This window comes from Pelodiscus sinensis, chromosome 3 (genome assembly GCF_049634645.1).
Source record: "Pelodiscus sinensis isolate JC-2024 chromosome 3, ASM4963464v1, whole genome shotgun sequence".
NCBI lineage: Eukaryota > Metazoa > Chordata > Testudines > Trionychidae > Pelodiscus > Pelodiscus sinensis.
Genome location: NC_134713.1, coordinates 97,939,328 through 97,952,191, shown reverse-complemented (window position 1 = coordinate 97,952,191; position 12,864 = coordinate 97,939,328). Strand labels below are relative to the sequence as shown.

The following is a 12,864-nucleotide window of genomic DNA, read 5'->3' as shown; positions in this document are numbered from 1 at the left end:
AAAAACAATTGTTTAAAAAAAAGACTTGCAAAAATTGCCACCTTACTTAGCATGGATAATATTTTAGTTGTACAAAGGAAATTTCTCACATACCAGAAGAGTCCTAAACTTTATTGGGAGAGGGGGGATACCAAGTTAAAGTATACCATTAGCTATTTTCAGTTTATATTATATTCAATCTGTTCTTTTCATGAATTTGAATTAAGAATGTAAATGTTACTTTTCTTCCTTCTGAAGCCTGCTCCTAATCATGGGCTCCATTCTGCAAAGATATGTGCACATTTAAGAATAAGCATTTGAATAGGCCGATTAGCTTCAGTGGTTAACAGTGCATACATGGGTATTTTTTAAAATTAACATCTAATAATCAACCAAATCTTTTATTTTAACCTGTTTGGCGTATAGTCACCTATTCCTTAAATCCCTGATAACTTTCATCTATGAGATCAATTCATTAGATAGAGGTATCTTCCTTTGAAGCCAGAATATAGTCTCAAATGGAACTCCTTACTTTACTACAAATATGGGGGGTGGCTTTAGCTTGACTTACTTGAAATGTTCACTATTTCGGGATTTCACTGACCTAGTTGTGCAAGTACTTTTTAAAAAAATTAATGGAATGTCTGTCCTAAATAGATAACACTGAAGACTTTAATAATGAGTCCATCCAAATATAATCCAAAAAACCAGTGTAACTGCCCCACCACTGCATACTGTACAACATTCTGTTTATGTTTGTGGTCACACGACACGGAAAGTCTTGGCTGAAGATTTAACAAGATGAAGTTCTAGTCCATTCGAAATGGTTGCACTTCTCTCCCTCTCCCTTCTTCCTCCTTCTTCCTCTTCTCCCCAGCATAAAGTTCTGTGTCCTGCACAGCAAATAATTTGAATGGAATGCCATAGTTGGACTGGTTGCTGTGTTAGAGTGACTCCAAGTGGATTTGTGGTATTATTACAATGTCTAATAAATTCAGTCTATCGTGAGCTTCAGAGATAGTTTCATTAATGTTGAATAAGACCCTATTCCTGAATCGAAGTATGTAGCCAAGGTTTAACTTAAAATTATTAGTGTGCATGATTCCAGATCAAAAGCTAGATCTATACTTAATATGAAGATTTACCATCTCACTCTGAAAACATTTCAGCACGTACATAGCTTTGGTCACAAATAGCCCCACTTGCTTGAGTGGCTACATGAGTAAAGTTACACGCATGCATAAGTGGCTGCAGGATTGCAAGCTAAGGGCCTTAAACTAAGGATGTTAAGGACTAGTCGACTAGTCAACGATACGATAAGCAAATGCTTATCGGATAGTCAGTCAGTTAGTCCACTAATCGATTCTCCTCCCTTGCTGCCTCTATCAGATAGGGGCAGCAAAAGAGGAGGGGGGGGGGAAGACGGGATACTTCAAAGCGACAGCACCACAGAGCTGACCCCAGGATCAGCTGTGCGGCACTGCCCTTTTCAAACACCAAGGCAGCGTTTCAAGGCAGCAGCTCTTCATGGAGCCCAGGGTCAGCTGAGGACTCCCCAGCTGCTTCCAGGCTCCATGCAGCATTTCCACGGAACCCGGGATCAGCTGGGGAGTCCCCAGTTGACCCTGGGTTCTGGGGAAATGCCGAGCAGAACCCACAGTCAGCTGGCAGCTGATCCCGGGTTCTGCTGAAATGAGACGTGGAGCTTGTGCAATAAAAAAGTCGGTACCTGTGCAATAAAGAGTGACCATCTAAAATCCTAAAAGTAATAGAGTTGAAGAGCTCTTTCAGGGTGGACCCAGAAGATAATGCCTAGGAATCTCTGGCTTCGGTTGGTTTCTTTGCCGTTTGAACTCTCACAGGCCCAAAGAAATGAACAATCTTCATGTCAAATATTTTTATTTCTCCTCTTCCAGCATTCAAAGCTATGGGATGAGGCCTTCTGCTTGTATTTCTTTATGAATGGATGTGCTCTAAAATATGGCATCATCTGTACAAGGCCATGCTACATGGAAAAAATGGCATCATTTCCCCTTGTGGGGTATCAGAGCCCAGGCTTCAGCCCACAGGCCAAACATCTATGCTGAACTATTATAGACCCACAATCTGAGCCGTAGAAGCCCAAATCAGCCAGCATGGGCTACTCACAGGCATGATTGCAGAGAAGATATGCCATCAGTGCACAACTTAGTTGTAACTAGCCAGAAGCTGATCAGCCACCTCAAATATTCTTCTTCTACTGTCTCCAAGCTACACAGAATATAAAATAAATGAAGTCTGGCTCTTACCCAGATGATTCAAGATGTTATACCAGATGAAACTTCACTTTTAACTCCATCTACCCAACTGAAGCCAAGATTTGTAGAGGCCTGCTGGACAACAAACATGTTTTCAATGTCTCTTGTACTGTGAGTTTGAAGAGGGCACTGACAAGTTAAAAACATTTTAAATAGCACAAAGAAACTGGCTCTTAACATTATAGATTATTAGAGCTGAAAGCATTTTTTAAACATCTTATTTTCCCCTTTAATACTGATTGCTTACTTGTTGCATTTCACTCAGGCCTTGTCTACAATGATAAGTTACAACATTGGGGGCTGATTTATTTACTGCACTGTAACTTCTGAGGTGTTCACACTGGCATGGAACTTAGGGCATGTCTACACTAGGGATGTTAACTATCAGTTATTTTACTGGTTGAGTAGTTAATGGAATTTCCATCGACTACTCAACTAGTCGATAGGCACTTCCGCATTCCTCCTTTGAAATGTTGGGGCTCTTGTACATTTTGGGACTCTTGTACATTTCAAAGGAGGAATGCGGAACTCTGCATGCAGCCCGGGGCCAGCTATGAGGGCTCTTGTGCATTTGAAAGCGGAAGCACAACATGGAACCTGGAGTCAGCAGGGGACTCAGAGTCCGCATTTCAGCGGAACCCGGGATCAGCTGGGGACTCCTCCGTTGACTGTGGGTTCCACACAGCATTTTCCCAGAACCTGGGGTTAGCCATGGACTTCCCAGCTGATCCCAGGTTCCACGGAAATGCTGCATGGAAACCAGCACTGGCGCCTTGAAACGCCACCTCAGCATTTCAAAAGGGCAATGCCACACAGCTGATCCTGGGCTCAGCTGTGCGGCACTGCCGCTGTGAAGTACCCCGCTTCCCCCCGCTTTGCTGCCTCTATCTGATACAAGCAGCAAGGGAGGGAGTCGACTAGTCAACTGACTAGCCAATAAGCATTTGCTTATTGGATAGTCGACTAGTCCTTAACATCCTTAGTCTACACTAGGAAATTATTTTGAAATAACTTATTTTGAAATAATATCTCCTGAAACAACTATTTCGAAATACTGTGTCCACACTACAGGGAAGCCTCGAAATTAGTCCAACGCAGGCTTCGATAATGTGGATGTGTCTACACTAGCACTATTTTGAAATAAGCATTATTCCTCATGGAAAGCAGGAGTTATTATTTCAAAATAATCTGCCAGTTATTTTGAAATAACAGGTTTGGTTGTGTGGACGCTCTGCTTGTTATTTTGAAATAAAGGGTGTTATTTCATAATACTCCCAAGTGCAGACCAGGGCCTAGTCACACAAACACTGCAAATACTGCACTCTATGCAAACTACCTCAATGAGGTAGCCAGGGGCGGCCCGTGAGCCTAGGAAAGCTAGGCAGCTGCCTAGGGCACCGCTGGCCCGGGCGCCCGATGATGACGTCACGGCCATTGACAGCCATGCAGGCAGGGGTGCTGATTGTACCGCCCTGCCTAGGATGCCAGCTGCTGCAGCCGGCCTCTGGCCACTCCTGGAGGTAGCTTTCTGCACAGTGGCTACAGTGCTACTATGGATACCTGGTGTTCTACAGAACTGTGACTGGCCTCCAGTGCCTGTCCCACAATGCCTGTTCTTGCCTCTCTGGTCACTGGTTTGAACTTTACTGCCCTGCTGCCAGGTGACCAGCCCTCAGACCCAGTCTTTACATTCCTTGATCGTTTGGAAAGTCCCCTTCCTGTCTGCTCGGCAACACATGTTGGATTCTCAGTGCATCTTTCCAGGTGACCACGCCTGCTCCACACACCGAGATACCCTGCTTGGAGCATTTGGAAAAAGGAGCCTGTGCAGTCCCAGATGCACTCCAGTCATAGGGATTATGACAGCTATGAGCAGAAATCAAGATGCATAATTGAAAGGGGCATGACCAGGACACACTGCAGTTCAGGATCAAAGTGAAGAAGCTGTGAAATGCCTACCCCAAAGCACAGGAGGCAAACTACTTCTCCAGTGCTGTGCCCATAGCCTAGTGGTTCTACAAAGACTTGGTCCCAATAAGTGGAGGTGACTCCCACCTCCACTCCGGGATTTCTTCTATAGATACTTGTGGGGCTGTGCCAGCCGAGAGTGGGCGGAGCCAGGAAGAGTATATCATGGATCAGAGTATTGAGGGGGACAGGGATCCAAAGCCAAAAGATGACTTGGCATCCACAGATGTGTGCAGTCAGCTCTTTCCTACCCCAGAGGAAGCTAGCCAGTCATACAATCAAAGCTTGGGGAAACACAAAACTGCACAGGAATACACGTGGACAGTAATGATAACAACACACACACCAGCAGTGTCTGCTCAGAGGTGAAAATAAGTGGATGGGCACAGTGCGCAGCTCTGGTAAGAGCCAGCTCCACTCTGCAGGAGACAGACAGGCATTTTAAAGGGGCTGGCTGAGGCACCGCTGTAGGGGAGGCATGCACAATCCCAGCTGGGCTACTGGAAGAGGCTGGCAGTAACTCCTCTCTGGGCTGAGTTGGGGGGGGGGGGGAGGCAGGAAAAATAATTTTTTAACTCTTAGTGGAGTCTTTTGCTCGCTGGCTTTCAAGTCACAAATCTAGTATTGGCTTGTTTGGAACAAGTTATTTCATCTTCTTAGTTCTGTGGTTCAGCTTATTTACAGAAAATATTTCAACACTTTTTTGGGGAAGTAACAGTCACTGCCTTCCCATCTTACTTAACATTCTTGCACGTAGTATGCAGTCTCAGTCTGTGTGTTCTTCATGATTATTTTTTAAACTCCATTTGTAGATTCCTAGATTTTAAGGCTGGACAGGACCATTGTGGTCATCTAGAGTGCATCTTCCTGTTTAGCACAGGCCATAGAATATTACCCAATAATTCTGCACCAACCTATGGCCAGCCTAAGACAGTGGGGAAAAGGGAGAAGTTGCCCTGCGGCCCAGTGATTCAAAGGGGCATGGTGCGCAGCAGCAATGGCAGGTGGAGTCCTGGGCCATTTCAAATGCTGCCAGAGTGCAGTGTTGCATGCGGCTCTGAGTGCTGGGGGTGGGGAGAGAAGAGTGCTGTGCTCCAGGCAACGTGAAGGGCTTCTACCGCTGACTCTGCCGCTTCTCCTGGAAACCCCACCCCTTCTGGAATGTGGAGCCGGTTCTCCCTTCCCCCTTGCCCACCAGCCCACACAGGCTGTCTACTCCCCTGATCAACCTCATAACTTCTTTTGAGCTATAGCATCTTTTAGAAATATAGCCAGTTTTCATTTTAATAACTTGACAGATTTTCTGTCATGTTCCTAGGTAGTTTGTCCTGATGGTTAATTATTCTAATAAAATGTGTTCCTTATTCCTAATCTGAATTTGCTGGCTTCATTAACTTTTGGATCCTGTTATGTGTTTCCCTGCTAGATCAAAGAACTATTTACTATCATAAATATTTTTCCTGTGCAGATACACCTAATCATAATCCAAACATCTTTGCCTTCTCTTGGTTAACTGAATGAACTGAGCTTTTTATTTCTCTCTAAGGCAGATTTTCCAGATCTCAAATCATTCTTGTTCTCTGGTCTGGCAACATCAGTGGTCTGGCATGATTTTAGTTAGCTGGATGTTCACTTATCATGGGCATGGCCACGTTTCCTGTGGTCCCATAAAGTTTGTTTTTAGCCACCAGTCCTGGCTGTCAGTATTCTGTGCTGTTATTTAGCTCTAACTTACCCCTAAATGTCTTCAAAGAGCCCAGTAAACAGTGGAAGTGTTGTAATGCTGCTAGATAATATTAACCTCCCATGGGTTGGCAAATTCTCTGGTTCAGCACCGGTCAGATCTCAAGGGTACCGAATAAGAAAGGTTCAACCTGTAGTTCTTTTCTGAATCCTTTCCTAATTTTTTCCAATAGCCTGTTTGAACCATGGACACTAGAATTGGATACAGCATTCCTGTAATAGTCTCACTAAGGGTATGTCTACACAGCAGCATTATAACAAAGAGTGCATCTACACTACAAGCCATTATTTCAGAATAATAGCGAGCTGAAGAACTTCTTACTCTGACTTCTATAACCTTCATTTCACAAGGAGTAAAGGAAGCTGAAGGAAAAGTGTTCTTCCTTTGAATTCCTGCTGTGTAGACAGTGCCTCAATCCAAATTAAGCTATTTCAACTTCAGCTACGTCAACATAGCTTAATTCAACTTTAGCTTTGCTGTGTAGACATACCCTAAGGTAGTACCACCATTCTATCCAGGATGGCTGTAAAAGCAGGGGCAAGGATCATATTGTTACACTAGGGGTACGTCTACACTACATGCCTCTGTCGGCAGAGGCATGTAGATTTGTTTATTCGGCAAAGGTAAATGAAGCCGCGATTTAAATGATCGTGGCTTCATTTACATTTACATGGCTGCCGCGCTGAGCCGACAAACAGCTGATCAGCTGTTTGTCGGCTCGCCGCTAGTCTGGACGTTCCCCCTGTCGACATCAAAGCCCTTTGTCGGCAGCCCCGGTAAACCTCATTCCACGAGGAATAACGGGGCTGCCGACAAAGGGCTTTGATGTCGACAGGGGGAACGTCCAGATTAGCGGCGAGCCGACAAACAGCTGATCAGCTGTTTGTCGGCGCAGCGCGGCAGCCATGTAAATGTAAATGAAGCCGCGATCATTTAAATCGTGGCTTCATTTACCTTTGCCTACAACCCTAATCTACATGCCTCTGCCGACAGAGGCATGTAGTCTAGACACAGCCTAGGAGTGCATGTTCAGCTGGTTATGACACCGTAACATCCATGTCCCTTTCAGTAAGACTGTATTCTTGGTACTGTCCCTCATCTTGGAAGTAGCTGAACATATGTTGTTCAAATGAGCCTAATTTAGCAAATCACCCAGATCAGTCTGAATAATTGACCTGTCCTCATCATTACTGAGCACTTCACCAATTTTTTTGCCCACATTACAACATACATTTTGTAGCACATATTGTTGAGAAGACACCTCCATTGGAAACCTCTAATTTCAGGCACCTACAATTTATGGAAGAAATTACCCCATGGAATAGAATTTCTTGTGCTTATTCTGAGACAAGAAATGATTTTTTTTTGTAGAAATATGACTTCAGAACTGGAACTGGGTTTCCCAAAGTTCAGAAATGTCTGGATCTAGGCTTCCAGACATCTCTGTTTTTCCACTGGAAAGTTTGGATTAAAAATAAATCTATTTTGAGAAGAGATTAATATCTTGAGAAAGAGGTTAATAGATCTCCATAAGATGGACCTGATTCTCCTTTATTAACGTACTCATTTTATCTCTGTGCAAAGTGGGTGTAAAATGCTTCTAAATCAGAATGGTAGTGTTTATCATCTGCTCTGTATACATCTTAGCACACAAAACACAAAGCAATGATGAATAAAAAGCACAGCATTCAACAAAAGATGTCAGAAGCTGGGAATGGATGACAGGGGATGGATCACTTGATGGTTGTTCTGTTCATTCCCTCTGGAGCACCTGGCATTGACCACTGCTGGAGGACACGATACTGGGCTAGATGGACCTTTGGTCTGACCCAGTACGGACGTTCTTATGATAACAAAGGCTATGTGTGTTATACATCTTGGTTGTAGTTTCCTTTTCAGAGTTTTGTTCTTTCCTCTCTCCCGCCTCCTCCTATGGGAATATATTATAAAAGCACTGCATGAAAAAACCTAAAATATCTGCAAAATCTCTTTTTTCCCTTTCTGAGCTCCCATCTGTTTCTTAAATCTGTTTAGTTATGACTAAGGCTGTGATTTTATAACAGATATGTTTGAGAAAAGCCATGGACAGGTCACGGGCAGGAAACAAATCTCACTCTCTGACTTATACCATAAATAGCCTTGATTGTATTCTGGGGGGAAGATGAGAACCCCACAACACCAGCTGAAAGGGAGCTTCTGGGGGAGCCATGGCACCAGCTGCCGGACGGAACCCCAGAGAGCCTGCTGCCAGTGGGGGGAGGCCCAGGGGACCGGCGACTGCTCTGACCACACAAGGACCATTGCCAGGAGCCATTGAACTGCTGCTGCTCCTAGGACCACAGCTCAGGCACTTCTGCAGGTCAGCCATACTGGTCACTGCAGAAGTAATAGCATCCATGACTTCTGCAACCTCTGTGACAGATATGGAAAACTATTTATGAGCACTTCATAAGAATTTTCCCTTCAGCAATTTGTTCTATTAATTTTGATTTAAAATTGATCAAATATTGGGTTTCATGAAACCAACCAAACATTATACTCTTAGGTTGTCATAACTATCTGATCTATTTATAAACCCCAGGCTTATAAGGGATTTCTTTCTTGGGCTTCGCCTACACTGCACCGTTATTTCGAGATAACAAGTGTTATTTTGAAATAACAATGCGAGCATCTATACAGCCATTCCATTATTTCGAAATAATTTTGAAATAACGGCTGGCTTATTTCAAAATCTGTAAACTTCTTTCTAAGAGGAATAACCCCTATTCCAAAATAGCTATTTTGAAGTAAGTCGTGGGTAGAAGCTCCATTGCTGCTATTTCGAAATAGCCCCTCACGAGGGCCATTTGAAGTTATTCTTCCCCAATTGGGGCTCTAAATCAAGATAGCACGTCTACATTAGAGAAGCCTGCCTCGGACTAATTTTGAGGCTTCCCTGCAGCATAGATGTGCTATTTCTAAATAAGCTATTTCAGAATAGCTATTCCAGAATAGCCTATTTTGAAATAAGCATGCAGTGTAGATGTACCCTTGGTAAAATAAATTATCAAGCTGTGTGCTTTATTTTACCAAGTAACTCCTTAGAAGTGACATATATAATGAGTGGTCATTTTTAATGGGTATGTGATTATCTTGCTTAGTGTTAATTATGATACTGGTGAATTGTTTCCAGTTCATTTTTTGAAGCTTTTATATAAAATTAATATATTCTGCTTTAGGGTAGTAGGTGCTTTTGACTTTGAGGAAAGTGGTTTAATGTTGAAGCATTAGCTATATCTTTATAAGTTAAATATTCATTCTATTTACTCTCAAGTACAATGCAATTATGCATTTAAAATATGTGGAGTAATTTTCCTCTTTTGCATTGGCTTCTGTCTTGTAATATGTTGATTTGTAGTTCAACACAGAAGTATTTCATGCATCTTAAAAGCCCAAAGGGACCATTAGATCACGCAGCTCAACCTTTTGTGTATCAGAGCATGCAATTTCACCAGTTAGTCCGATGTTGAACAAGTTAACTTTTGTTTGGCTAATGCCTATCTTCCAGAAAAGCAGCCAATCTTAATATGAAGACATCAAGTGATGGCAAAACCACCACTCTCTGTGTATCAGGTAACCATGTTTATGAAATATTTATCAATGTTTGAATATTTATTCAAAAGCTTGTTTTGAATGTTTATTGTATTTTATTTGGATTTCTCTAACAGCTACATATTTGATTATTCAGATCAACTGCAAATTTACAGCCACCTAGGCATAAGTTATTTTAGTATAATACATTGTGTTTACCCAACAACTTCTGTCTATGAAGTGCTCTGAGGTCAAATTTAACCAGAGAACAAGGAAGCGAGTATTGTTACACTCATTTTGTAAATGGGGAAATGGAGATGCAGAGAACATAAATGACTTGCTTGACATGACAGAGTCATAGATGTCGTGACTCCTGGAACCTAGTCCTGTGTTTTAGCAATTAGTCCATGTTCCAGATATACAGTGGCAAAAATAATAAGTGCTTAAACAAGTATTGAACTACTGCAAAATGCCTTACAATATGTATTAAAAGATCTAATAAAAACATCCAAATCAGTATGTGAGACAACCATTTATCTATAAATAAACCTTATTTTAACCATCATTTTCTCCCTAATTATGAGATCTGCATGCTTCAACTTGTAATTGGAGAATGAAAATTTCAACTGGAATCAGTATCTAGGACTTGCTTATGAGAGACATGCCCGCTCCCACAACTGGGAGTAGGATTTCAATAAGGGGCAGACCAGCATTTGCAGAAGTTTTCACTCATTAAGTGAGCCTCCTGTGACCCAGAGGCCATTTAGTGAAAACTGGCAAAAGTTTCATCACGGTGTTAGCAAATCCCAGCAAGCCTAACAAACTCACTACACAGTCGTCATGGTCTTCATCCATTAATAGCGTTTCATTAGATATCAGATGAAAGCTGGTGGCACGCTAGTCCCTAACATCATTGTGAAAATATGCACTAACAATATTTTAAAAGTTGTGTGTATAGTGACAGTACATCCTGAGAGTTTGTATCAAGGTATAAGTCATCAGCAGACACAGAGGGAGAACAGCAAAATAGCCATTTATTTCATTTTGCTAAAGTGCACACTTGACAGGGGATGGGAGTGATTCACAAACATTTTGGATCCTGGTTTCACTGCCAGCAAGCCTTGCAGAAAAAGCTTCTGTGAGAGACTCTTTGAAACTAAGGGATTGCAGTATGTTCAAGTTAAGTTTTAGATGAATACAAGCATGCTGTATTTTTTACTGTATTTGCAACTTACTGTTCTTATTACCCTTGTTTACCATGTTTTATAATCTCAGCCTTCACTAACAAACTTGTATTCTCACTGTAAACAAATTACCAGCTGTGGGATAAAACAGCACTGGACTCAGCTGACTCAAACAAGCTATTGTGTGTATATTAGACAACTGGGAATATTGAACCTGGTAATTACTGCAAGAGAACAGTATTAGGAGCAGGACACTACAGGGGAATGTTTTCAAAGACACTCCAAGGCTATAGTGCATCTATTGCTAACCTGCAAAGCCAAGTTGGGACTGGCAGAGCACCGAGGAAAGTGGTTGAGTGGCTGAAGAGCTGGTAGCAGCCTGGCTCCAAGAAGGAATCCCTCATGCTGAAGGCAGGGCCATAATGGAGTGACTCACAATCTTGGGCATATTGAGCAAGCAGTACACCTCCATTTTGGGGTTCAGTGGGCATCACAGGTCCTCAGAGCCTAAGAAAAGTTACTCAAAGCATCTCAGGTAAGATAATCCAAAACTGGGGCACACAAAATAGTGAGTACTTTTGAAAATATGGGTTCCTTATAAATACCCCTGCAAAATAGGAGCAATCTACTCTCTGAATATCCTCTAGCTATTCCCCTTAGGAAAAAAGAAGATCAACTTCTCTTGGTTCCAGAAGCGCCTTAGCTGCCACAGATATAAGTAACAGTGATTCTTTACTTGGTACTATATCACTCTTACCTAATTTATCTAAAACCAGATCCAAATTTCTAACGTGTTACTAGTACATTCAATAAAATGGCCCAGGCAATGTAGTACCCTCAGATACTGTATTCCAATTCTCTCTAGACAGTCCCCTGACACACCTCACCTTAAGAACTCTGTAAATATTTGCTATTTTAAAATAATGGGCACGCTGTCAAGACACAGAAAACACTCTTTCAGGATACCAGAAGTATACTGAAATAGCACCGCTGTCTAGACGCCCTCCTACAGAAAGTACACTCCAGGACTTGATGCAACAAAGACAAAACTAAATCTGTAAGAGGGAATCTTCTCCATTTTCTTTCTTCTGGTACCTTGCCATTGCCCATCTCATCTTCTGTGTTCATTGCCTCTGTCATGGCTCCTTCCCCACTCTGGCATGATAAATGCAGAAGTGGGGGCCAGCAAGTGTACCCCAAAGCCTTATCTACCAGGCTTTGGTATAAAACTTTCCCCAAAATCTAAAAAAACCTAGATTTTGGGAATAAAACTTCCGCTGCCACCACCCAAATATTAATAACAAGATTAGGGGAAAGATCATTTGGGAAATCTCACCCCTATTATAAAAATCAGGACACACAAGTAACCAGTGCCAGGTTAATAAAAAGAAAAGAGAAAACTTTTATTAATACAACAATATTCCTGTTGCAAGCATAAGGATCAGATGGAAAGGTAACAAAATATACTCATGGAGGAGTTACACCATGGGCTAGAACTTAGTTAAAAAGAAAAGCCAAACATCTCTTAAGCAGTGCCAGATATCAGATCCTATACCCAACCCTTAACAATAAAGCCTAACGAAACTACCTAAACCTTACCCTACTTACAGAAAGTGAAGCATTGTTTCTTGGAGAGAGAATGACATGCTTGTCCCTCCCTGTAGCTGCAGAGGACTCACCCAGAGACACAAAAGGAGAAAGGAAAAAAACCCAAATTCCTTTGTCCCAGTTTGAAAGTCCCACCTACATTCCTACTGGTCACTCCACCTAGCTAGGTGTAGTTAACTCCTTAATCCCCAGGCTGCTGGCTAACCCTCATAATCATGAAACAAAATACAGGACTATGTACCACTTTAAAGACTAACAAGATGGTTAGTGTAAAGTGCTACATAGTCCTGTATTTTGTATCAGCTACACCAGACTAACACGGCTACATTTCTATCACTATTCCTCATAATCATGACAGCCTCTTTCCCGTTACACCACCATTTCTTCCTCCCCTCTTGCTTTTCCCTGAGCTCCTACCTCACTGTGCACACTCCTAAGATAAAATGACTATCCCCATTTACCAACTTTTTGTCACGCTCTGCTGTGTTGTCTATGTTAACTGTAAGCACTTCAG

General features: G+C 42.2%; 1 long non-coding RNA gene across 1 annotated transcript; it reads right to left on the bottom strand.

Annotated features, from left to right (window-relative positions):
- Positions 1-739: 739 nt before the first annotated feature.
- LOC106732908 (uncharacterized) lies at positions 740-12,413 on the bottom strand. Its single transcript, XR_001369165.3, has 3 exons — positions 12,351-12,413; positions 2,268-2,348; positions 740-872 (listed from the first exon to the last, which is right to left on the bottom strand). It is a non-coding gene; the product is annotated as an uncharacterized LOC106732908 (long non-coding RNA).
- Positions 12,414-12,864: the final 451 nt, after the last annotated feature.